Consider the following 12,198-nt stretch of genomic DNA (forward strand, 5'->3'; position numbering starts at 1 on the left):
CGCACAGCATAAAACTGGGCCTTTTCCTAAGTGCGTACAAAAAACTTCCGCCTCCAAAACAGGCCCCGAAATGGCCTCAAATAAAAAAAATAGGGTCACCGAGGGCTAAAGTCCTTGCCCGCAGCATATACTGCCCTCTTGCTTCACCGCGAAGGGCATCTCAACCTGAGACAATGCACTCTTGCAATTTTCGACTGTGCTACCTGCAGAGATCTGCTCCCAAAACAGAAAATGAAAGCAACACTGCTCCTCTTACCAGAACACTGTGAGCTTGGCTTGCTTTCTTGAGCTCCTTACCACGAACAAGGCTCTGATACCATGTCAAGATTGTGGGAGAGAAGGAAGGAGTCTCAGTTGTAGCTTTCTTGCTTGCACAATGGGGGAATACACACAAGGGTGGAGGCTGAAAAACAATTTTCCTCTTCTTAGTTGTGTAAGCCAAAAAGAACTCTCATACAAAGAAATAGAAGAACCCTATATATGGGTCTCAAACCAAACTCAAATAACTAAGGTGGCATACTAACTGAGCCACGAACTAGAATAGATAAGGATAGCTGTCATCTAGCTATTATTCATGGGCGGTGTACCAACCGCATCTGTAACTGACACGTTGGTGACATAAATGCACAACAGTCACCCTGGTATATCACGAGTGGAGCTCGATCTCTCAACACTCTCACATTCGAGGCAAAGATAACGTTATGGCTGATTCACTCTCACAGATGTGGGCATGCAGAGTATCCTCCATTTCAGAGTTGCATGGTGATTGGATTGAAGACCTTCAGGAAGCTTATTTGTTGGATGAAGACTTTAATCACATATTCCAAAAATTATAGCATGGAATAATGGATGAAAATTTCCAATATTACCTCAACATGGCCTTATTTGGTCATATGGCAAGGTTGTCACCCCCACACTTCTCTTTTCACATAAAAGATAATGGAAGAGATTCTTTCTTGCCCCATAGCTAGTCACTTGGGTGTTTTTAAAACATACAATAGGATTGCCAAGAGCTTTCACTGGAAAGGCTTATGGAGGGATATTAAGGATTTTGTGACCAAATGTGTTCCATGCCAAAAGAACAAGGACATCATGTGAGAAATGCGGGATCTAGAGCATGGCAAAATCGGAAGCTATGGAGGATGAAATGAGAAGTGTGGACTCATGATGGAGAAGACAAGGACACTATTTGTTACACAAGTGAATTAGGTTCCAAGATTGAGACTTGGACTCATAAACACAATCTTGTGTATGTGGACAATGACATTGACACTTCACTGAAAAGAAAAGAGTACTATCATTTTTTTATTAAGAAAGGAAGCAAGTACAATGCTTTATAGGAAAGTAGGAAACTGCAGTAGGCACCATTGTGCATATGGGATAAGTTAGCCCGCATATCCTTGACCCTGAGGCTCCATACAAAGAGGCTGTTTTGTTGAGTGTGATTGCTAATTCTCAACACCCCTCCTCAATCACAACTAGAAAAGGCACAAAGTGTGTAGAGGCTGTAATGAGAACCACCTGCAAAGTGTGGGCATACCACAGACATGGCAAAACACCAGAGGCTGTCGCAGAAAAAGCTAAGTGTGGGTACCATAAACATGGTGGACATCCAAAGGCTGTAACAGGGGCCTCACAAAGTGTACAGGGACTGTACTGCCAAGTTACATAAGGAGTTTACAAAGCTTATGGTAGGAAGCATTAGGGCAAGGAAAATACAAGGCTATTAAAACAGTCTATCAGAATTATGAGAGTACAAGGACTGATGAGTCTTGTCCTTCCGATCCTGGTGGTCTTCATCTTCATCTTCTTCTTCCTTTGCTCCATTTTCTTCTTCTTCTTTGACTGCGACTAGATAGGCCTTTTGGGATCTCTTTCTTGCGTGGCAGAACTTCTCGGTGTGTCCGGTCCTTTTGCAGAAGTCACAAAAGAGCTGCTTGCCTTTGTACCTGTTGCCAACATATAATGCATGCTCATCTCTAGAGGTACTTGGTTCTTCTTTAGTTTTTAGCTTCTTTTCTTCTTCTAATAGTGATGCCTGGATATCAACAAGTTCAGGATTTGGCATGTTGATTAAAGTTGTTGATACATTATTATATTCAGGAGGCAAGCTCTTAAGTAGAACACCGATGCAAACATCTTCATCCATTTTAATGTTGATTCCTGCAAGTTGGGTTAGGAGTCCTTCCATGTAATTAAGATGTGTGGCAAGTGATGTGCTGGACTTCATTTCAAGCCTGAAGAACTCAATCAGGAGACCATACTTTGATGATTTAGATTGTGCACCGAACAGGGTGTCAAGTCTTTTCCATGTATCCTGTGAGGTCTCACAGTTATCCACATGATGGATATAACTGTCGTCTAGCTCCAATTTGATAATGGCCTGGGCTCTGTCATCATTCTTTTGCCAAGTAGTTGCAAGGTCCGCGTCCCGAGGTTTCTTCTCTTTGCCATTTGTGATGGCCCAAAGACCCTTCTTCATCAAGATGAGCTTGATGCGGGTTTGCCAAGTGTGGAACCCGACTCCTTTGAATTGAGCATTTGGAGAGTCTTTGCCCATGTTAGATTTACGGGAACAGTAGCAAATCAACTTCACACTTATTAGATTTGAGCAACAGAAGAATTGGTTGAGAGACACAAGTGCTAAAAAACACTAACTGAGTGTCAATGAATACCAAATCTGCAAAAATCTTTTACTCTTTTAAAATCCAAGTGATCTTCCCCTTCTTGATTTGATGCTGATGCCTTCAGATCTGAGTGACAGTACTTTAATGAAATTCAGAGAGTATTGCTCAGTGATTAAAATCACTGTTGATAACTTCAGTGAGAGAAACAGTGAAAAATGTCAAGATTTTGAAACTTTGGCTATGGTGGAATTAGGGTTTCTGAGACAGGGGCCTGGTTTTTTGCTGATTGCAGGAGCTACAGTGGATCATTTTTAAAAATTTTTATATGCCTAGGAAGCTGACTTCATGGGCTACCAAAGCCCTATCATAATCATCAAGATTGTGGCTTGTATGAAGCACGCAGACACGTCCAACAGAAGCAGGCGCAGTTCTGACAGGATTCCACGATTTCCTCAATGCTGGAGCCAGGGCGCAGTAATGCAGTCGATTTTTGTGCCAGGATGAAGCGCCTTGAGCAGAGAAACAACTCCCTAGAAGAAATCATGGGCTGAAATGGCCTGATTGAAGAGTTATGGAAGCTCCAAGTAAGGTAGGTCCTATCTGGCTATGGCAGACACAGAGCAGAGATTGAGGATTTTCACAATGTTGAGCTCCAGATGGTCCAATGTCCTAGATTGATGTGATATAGGGAATCTTTGTGAGTTGGGGAATACTTTTCTAGAAGGAAGCTCCAAGAGATTTGACCTGTGGAGTGAGATATAAGCAGCTCAATCTGACAGGGTGCTGCTGGCTATGGCTGCCATGGAAGCTTCAGTGAGAGTAGAGTTGGGAGATGAAGTCATGAGCTGACATTGAGCTAGACTGAGGTTGAAAGGAATCAAGAGAGGCTAAAAAAGCAATGCCATGACCAACTGGGCTCTGATACCATGTGAGAAATGCGGGATCTAGAGCATGGCAAAATCGGAAGCTATGGAGGATGAAATGAGAAGTGTGGACTCATGATGGAGAAGACAAGGACACTGTTTGTTACACAAGTGAATTAGGTTCCAAGATTGAGACTTGGACTCATAAACACAATCTTGTGTATGTGGACAATGACATTGACACTTCACTAAAAAGAAAAGAGTACTATCATTTTTTTTATTAAGAAAGGAAGCAAGTACAATGCTTTATAGGAAAGTAGGAAACTGCAGTAGACACCATTGTGCATATGGGATAAGTTAGCCTGCATATCCTTGACCCTGAGGCTCCATACAAAGAGGCTGTTTTGTTGAGTGTGATTGCTAATTCTCAACACATCATGCTTAGGTCTGTTGGCCTCTTGTAGCCCTGCCTATTCAAAATGGACACATATCACCATGAACTTCATCACTAGCCTCCATGTTACCAAGAAAGGATAAAACAATATATATGTGGTAGTTGATCACCTCATCAAGGTTGCCCACTTTATCACCACTAAGATCCAATACACCACCTCTCAAATGGCCACTCAGTTTATGGAGTATATATTTAAGTTACATGGATTACCACAAGTTATGGTGCATGATCAGGATGCCAAGTTTATAAGAAAATTTTGACAGGTTGTTTTCTATGGATACCAAGCTTGCTCCATCCACTACATACTATCCATAGACAAATGGTCAAATAAAAAGGGTAAATAAATTACTTGAGACGTATCTATGACACTTTTTCCAGGATGTACAACATAGTTGGGATACATGGCTCCACTTGGTTGAATTTGCATATAACAATCCACCCACTCTAGTACTAGGGTTTCCCCTTTTGAGACATTATATGGGTATAAGCTTTTCCTTCCTATAGTCTTGTTCAATGATAAGATCAACCCTCAAAGGAAAGCCGAGTTGGACTGCATGCACGCCTTGCTTCAGCAATGAAAAGTGAATCTTCAAAAGGCACAAACCCACATGAATCTCTATGCTAATGAGTAAAGAAGGTATTTGGAATTCTAAGAGGAAGAGCTGGTCGTCTTGAAAGTTCCTAAGTCATATTACCCCACTCTCAAAGAAAGTAGTAGTAACAAGCTCGCCCACTGTTTTTATGGCCCTGATTAGATCCTCAAGAGAGTTGGTAACTTGGCCTACTGATTAGAGCTTCCCCCTACCACCAAGATTCAAAATGTGTTTCATGTTAGCCAGTTGAAGTCCTTCATTGGCACCTCAGTGAACTATCTAGAAGAGCTCCCCCCATAGATGAGGAAGGTATCATTTAGTACATCCATGAGGCAATCATTGGGCAATGAGATAAACGCTTAAGATCTTGATCCATCAAGGAACACCTCATCAAATGGCAAGGAATACCCCTATAAAAAGCTCTTGGAACCTAGCAACCACTATTGTCAATGAATTTCCATAACTCCAAGATACCCACTGGGATAGAGACTAGCAAGTTATGTCCCCTTTTGACCACACTCTCCTTGCAAACTATGCACTATTTTAGAACAAATTTTTACTTGCACAAATTACAGTCATGTTTTCCTACATGGCCTAAAAGTACACATCAAAAGCTCTATTTCAACATGTGGCATACCCCATTTGGAGCAACCTATCAAAAGTTATGGTGGCAGATTTATCTCAACACGCCTATAATGGACAACATGATGTCTATAGTGTCTTCACCCATTCATTTTTATTGTAATGTGGATCAAAGTAGCACTTTGCACCCAACTCCTTAGCCCCTCTATGAAGTCCCTCCAGTTGTCTTTTGTTTTTTAGGGAAAAAGCTTTCAGGGTGTGGAGATGGAATGTAACGAGCAGGATATATGGAAACTAGGGGTTACACACCCAATCACATTGACCAGGGTATATAAGGTGTAAGAGACTCAATTCAGCGCATCCAGATATTATCAAGAACATACTCTTCACCTTCATTTCTAGCTTCCATGGCTTCCTCCTTATTTCTCCCCTCTTTCCCGTATTTCTCTCTCCTCTTCTAGTCTTTCTTCTTCTTATTTATTCTCTCTTTCTCTCTCTTCAACTCATTCTCCTCTCTCCTCTTGACTTCATTTATTACAATGTTGTGCAATTGAGAGCAGATTTTTGGAGCCGGATTCAATGCGTAAAAAAGCATAAAAGGACAATTTCTCGTGGAAAATGAAATGATTGCAGATTGATGAGCTGGATTTTTCCTATCTAGATAATCGATGTGAAAAAATGCAAATGGAACATTTTAAAAATTCAAACCAAGGCTAGTTGCTAAAGGTTTCTCACAATTTGCACGCGTTTATTATCAAGAAACTTTCTCGCCTATTGTTTTTATTACTAGTATTCGGGTCTTGTTAGTTTTTGTTATTAAGTTTGATTTGGAGGTTCACCAAATGAATGTGAGAACTAATTTTCTTAATGGAAATTTGAAGGAAGAGGTATAAATGGAGCAACAAGAGGGATTTGTAGTCAAACATAAGGAAAATCTTGCTTGCAGACTTCATCGGGCACTCTATGGTCTCAACAATCTTCATGATCTTGGTATCAAAAGATTGATCTCTTCCTTACAAAACAAGGTTCTATCCCTTGTTCTTAAAATCCTAACTAATATATCAACCACTGCAATGATGGTTTTGTTATTCTTGCTCTATATGTGGATGATACCATACTTATTTTTAACAATCTCAACTTCCTTCAATAAGTAAAGAAGGTTTTATCTTCTGCGTTTGACATGGTCAATCTTGGAGACATACACTCATGTCTTGGTATTCAGATTCAATGCTATCAAGAAAAGGGTGTTTTACTATAGCATCAAACAAAATTCATTGAAGATATTATTCCAAAGTTTGGTTTTGGTTCTACACATCTTGCTAGTACTCATCTTGTGAGCTCTACCAAAAACTCTCACTTTCTACAAAATGATGGACAATTAGCATTACATCAACCTTATCCAAATCTTATTGGCTTAAATTCTCACCCTGAAATTCTTTTTGTTGCAAATTTTCTTGGACAACATCTTAGTTCTCCATGCATTAAACATTGCTAAACGAGTTTTGAAGTATTTGAAAGGCATTAAATATTTTAGGTTGGTTTATTAACGCTAACAAAACTATGATTCTCTACATTCACTTCAACTTTTGGCTTATACAGATGCAGATTGGGCAAGCTCTCACTTATCTATGGATTCTACAAGTGAGAGCGGAATTTAGGAGACGGCAAGTGCTTAAAAATAGCTAAAAATTATGAATATCAAGGGAAAAATATTCACCGTCAAAGGCGGCGGCTCGATCTAAGACGATTTTAAGCGCCAAAGTGCTTTAAAGGTGCCCGAGCGACACTTGGTGATTTTTCATAATTTTTCAGACAGTCGTGCGGGTTGACACGAGCTATTGGCCAATGCGGGATGCTAAGCCGGACGCCCAGGATTTTTCAGAGCTCGATTCCGAGTCCGGACGGGGAAATGGCCAAGAAACCGGTCAAGATACGAAGAGGTGGACCAAAGTTTGGCCAAATGGGCAAGTGACCTTTGGGAGCCCAAGAAATTTTATGCAACATAAAAGATAGCATGAAAACGTGGAGAGAGAGAGGATGAAGGAATCGTGATCAACATGGCGCCGAAAAATGCGCCCCATTGTTGATCAATGGAGCATGGCTGCTGCAAACAACCCCTGCAAGTGATGATTGCCCCTCATTCCCTCCTGTATGCAGACTCTATCGCCGCCCTTCGCCCGTGGAATGATGGCCTGGTTTGAAATCTCTGATTCTAGTCTTTCTCTCTCTTCCCTCTCTCTCTTCTAAAGGCAAGTTCATGTGGGGAGAAGAAGGAAGAAGAAAGAATGATGGAGGCTTGTCCGGCATGGATCGGATTGCTACACGGGCCGAGAATGGTGATTTGTGATGTTGCTGGACATGAAGTGTTGCTGTTTTCCAAGTCTACAGCCATGGACACAAAACCCGAAACACGCGTTTAAGCGGTAAACTAAAAAATTACAAAGAAAATTTAGTGTTTTATGCTTTTGATTGATGGAATGCCGTTCATATGGACTAAGATTTGATTATGTTGCTGATTCTTCTGAGTTCTTACTGTTTATAACCAGAAATTATGAAAAACATGCATTTCATGGCTCGAAATAATGTCAAGAAACCCGAAAACCATGAAAAATGGGGAAAAACAAGGGTTTTGGGCGTATAAATGGGGAAAACCGTCGATACACATCAACTAATCTTTCAATTTTGTTGCAAATGAACTAAGGGCCACAGCCCACAAACTGGTTTTCATTTTCAGCAATTTAAAAAATACAAGAAAATGAAGAAAATGGGGAAAAATGATAAAAACACCATGAAAAATAGGGGAAAAATACATTTGGGGCTACGAAAAATATAGAAAAATAGGATTTATGTTTGTTGATGTATGGCAAGGCTGGGGCATGAAGTTATGCTTCAGTTCAGCCTTGTTTATATGTTGTAGTGTGTGTTTCCTTCCTTTCTCCATATAAAAATGGCAAGGAAACCCTGAAAGAAATGAATGCAATGATGCACTATCAACGGGGAAGGGTAGAGTTGTGGAAAAAATGGTTAAATGCCGCTGAGCATGAGGAATAATTTGCTGATTTTATATGCATTGCATCTAGGACGGAATAATAATGATAAAAATTAAACCCTAGTAGCACGAAGATCACTTCGGTGCTAGGTGTTGCAGCGAAGCACAAAGCGGTTAGAAAGAAAAGCATGAAAGAGATGTTTTGCACTTGCACGCTGGTGGTTTTTAAAATGTTTGAGCACTAGGCATCCACCTCTTTGCATGATCATTTAGAGGAAATTAAAAGTATCAGAGTTAGCTCCTGGATACGCATAGCAATTGTTTTCAGTAGGCCTGTGACCCACCGTTGAGAGTGTGAGGTTCCTATGCTGTAGGCTAGTCGTGGGATCCTAAAGGGGAAATTAAGTAAGGACAATGGTACATTCCTGGATACGTTTATTTGGTACCTTGAGTGACGTTTGTGCGAAATGTCTAAATGTTGAGCGGCGCATCGAGGGGCCAATCCCCAAGGTGTAGGAGAGTCGCAGAGGGTTGACGGCATTCAGCCGTAGGGGGAACCCCATGTGTATGTGATTCGAGCCTTTTGGCTATGTGAAAGGGACTCCCTCTGAGGAGCAATATTGGGTTAGGATCAGTTGGACTACAACGTATTACAAACGCAATGTTTAGGAAGGCAGAGATTTTGATAGACGCTCCTGGCCGCGAGGCCGAGGGGGTTGTCTTGCGCATAGTGACGAGGTCCGGCTAGTGCATGAGCCAGTGCCGGCCCGTTTTTAGGTCCATCAGTGGTGCGTCTGCCGGGAGCTGCTTAAAAGTGGCGGTTCTCGAATCTTGGTTGTTTAAGGACCAACTAGCAGTTTATGCCAGAGGATACTGAGCTTGATCCGTTATTTATTGATAAGCATCGTCTAGCAGAAATCCAAAAGCAAGAAAGAGACGAAAGAGCTAGGCGACGTGCTGAAATTTTTAGGAGATATTCCCCTAAGCGTAGCGGTGCTGAACCCTTACGAGGGAGTGGATCTAGTGGTCTTAGGACCCCAAGCAGTAAGTTAGGAGAAGGTGGAAGCTCTAGTGCTCCCCTTCCTTCTATAAGCCAGTCCACGTCAAGTACGGGAGGTGTAACCCCACCGTCCCCTATTCCTAGTACAAATCCAATCCGCGTCATGGCGCAGCCTATTGCAATTCCAGCAGGAACGACGGATTTGCCGGCTCTAGGTTACCCACTACCCATTTTTAATGGGCTAGTTGAGGAAGATGCGGAACTCCACATTAGGGAGTTTCAAAAGCTGATGTTTAACTGTCGCATCCAAGAAGAAGGACATTTAATGATGTTCTTCAACATGACTCTCAAAGGAAGAGCTGCTATATGGTATCATGGTTTAGAAGCCGGAACCATATTGAACATTGATGCATTTTATGGAGCTTTTCGAAGGGAGTTTGCCCCTGAAAGGGGTGGGCAATATTGGTTGCGTGTACTCAACGTGACCCGCCAAGATCCACACGAGGATATTCGTGCTTATGCGAAGAAGATAAAAGAGGTCTTCCGTAAGTTGGACACCTCTATTCCTATCCCCGCAGCTGCCCAATTGCAATATTTCCTACATGGTTTGGACTTTAATATCCAATTGCAGTTGAGTAGTGTTCCCTTGGGGGATATAGATACTGCCATTACACGAGCACAAGAGGTGGAATCCCGACTACAAGCAGCCTATGCTTCTAGAGGCAATTCGAACATGGGTTTAGTATTGGGAAACAATACGGCAATAGCCAATGGCAGTAGTGGCCAAGGGATAGCGATGGCTAACCCTAATGGGAGAGGGAACATGATGCCGAGTGTCCCTTTATTACCCGCTCCCCCTAGCATGTCGATGCCTACGGGCAGCCAAATGGCTCCAAGTGGTGGAGGCCAGGCGGTCAATTCCAATACCATGCCTGCAGCTCAACAGCCTGTGCCTAATCGAATTGTTAGGCCGATTGAACGACATGGAAATGACCAAGGCTATGAGTCGAGTTCTTCCAATGTTCTTGGCGAGGTTAAGGACATGATGAAGCATTATACCGACATGATTACGGAGCAGTATCGACAAATAGCCGTTGATGTCAACTTCCTTAAAAAACAACAAAATTTGATAGGAAGTAGATACCCAGAAGAGGGTGCGCCGTCGAGGTTTAGTTGCAAATGGTGTGGCGGGCAGCACTATCCAAGAAATTGCCCAAATGTTAAGTGCGATATTTGTGGAAAATCCGGCCATCTAGCGGCTACTTGCTGGAGTAAGATCAGTTCTCTCCAGCGGGGTAGTCGGCAACCAGGGCCTGTTAATCATCGTGCCCAAGGAAATGACTCCCAGCCAGAAAATGGGCCTAAACAAATACTTCAACGACCAAAGACTACGGTGGAAGAACTACCAAGTGGTAGTGGGGTTAGTTTGATTGAGGCTGTACGCGTTAATGATGCTGAAACCTCTAATCTACGAGCTGTCCTTACAAGAGGTAAAAAGGGTAGAGAAGCCGACATGGATAAGCCTGTCGACGGAAACCCTAAACAAGGCGACAAAGGAACGCAAGTTTTGGATCCTGCCCTAGAAGGGGGACCTTTGAAGCCCGTAGAGAGTAAAGCCGATAAGGAAGCACCAAAGAAGAAGGTGAAAGTTAAGAAAGAGGCAATAAAGCCAGCTCAGCGACCTAAAGAGCGGATGATTTGGCGTGAAAAGCGAGCTCTTTCGAACTATCATGAATTCGATTTGGCGGGCTCTCTTTGCGAAGTCAAGCCGGATGTGAACCTTTTGCAGCTTATTAAGCTTTCCCCAGGAGTACGTAAGGAATTTAGAAAGATCCTACATACCGGGTATATTGTAGAACCTTTGGGTATTGCGCGAGTTGGTGATGACTGGTTCGAGCATGCTGAGAAGCATTGCCCAAGGGTTGCAACCTATGTCGATGGGATATTAGTAGATTATGCCATTGTCGACACAGGATCATCTGTTAACATTATGAGTTCTGAACTGATGGAAAGGTTGGGCCTTGCGATCCAAAAAGATACCTCCACAATTCTCAGAATGGCAGATGACAGTTTGAGACAGCCGGAAGGCTGCATTACTAAGGTCCATGTCACTGTTGCAAATGTAGAATGCCTGTTGGACTTTAGGGTGATTCGTTTTGCAGGGCGGCCAAGTTACCAAGTATTACTTGGACGACCTTGGATCTTGCAAGCGGATTGCCAAGTGGATATACCTGCCGGTCGATTAATATTCGGCAGAGGTGCCCAGCGTGTGGTGGTTGATGCTTATCCTGAGTCCCCGCAGAGTGAGAGGGCTCCTCTATCTTCTACAGAATTGGAGACATTAGAAGATTCATCTGTTAGTGAGGCATCATCGAGTGATGAGTCCAAAGAGGGATCCACCACGGAGGACATCTATCAGATCACTTTGAACGAGCCGATAGAGGCCCAAGATCGTATAAGAGATGCAGATGTTATCGAGCTAGACCTTGGTATGCTTGATGATTCGCGGCCAATCAAATTAGGCTCTATGCTCAGCTCAGCAGAAAGGGAGGACTATGTGGCCTTGATCCAGGAATTCCGTGATATCTTTGCCTGGAGTTATGATGAGTTGAGAGGCATCCCTCCCAGTCTTGCTGTTCATACAATTCCGTTGAAAGAGGGCAGTCGTCCTGTACGGCAGAAAGTAAGGCGTATGCCTTTCGAATTGAGGGACGGGCTGTTTGAGGAGTTAGAGAAGCTTCGAAAAGCGGGTTTGATTTTTCCTGTGCAACACACGGAATGGTGTTCGCCAGTTGTGATTAGAAAGAAGAAGAATAATCAGATCCGTTTATGTGTAGACTTTAGGGAGCTGAATAAGCAGACAGTTAAGGACTACTACCCATTGCCATTTATTGACCAGATTTTGGATCAATTAGCGGGTAGGGAGATATATTCGTTTATGGATTGCTTTGCAGGATACAACCAAATGGCAATTGCAGAAGAGGACAAGTTGAAAACAACTTTTATCACTGTATTTGGCACTTTTGCTTACCACGTGATGGCCTTTGGTTTATGCAATGCGCCTGGTTCGTGGCAACGAACAACCGATAA

Source organism: Lygodium microphyllum, chromosome 20 (assembly GCF_053477565.2).
Source record: "Lygodium microphyllum isolate KBCC chromosome 20, Lygodium_microphyllum_v1.1.10, whole genome shotgun sequence".
In the NCBI taxonomy this organism is placed as follows: domain Eukaryota; kingdom Viridiplantae; phylum Streptophyta; class Polypodiopsida; order Schizaeales; family Lygodiaceae; genus Lygodium; species Lygodium microphyllum.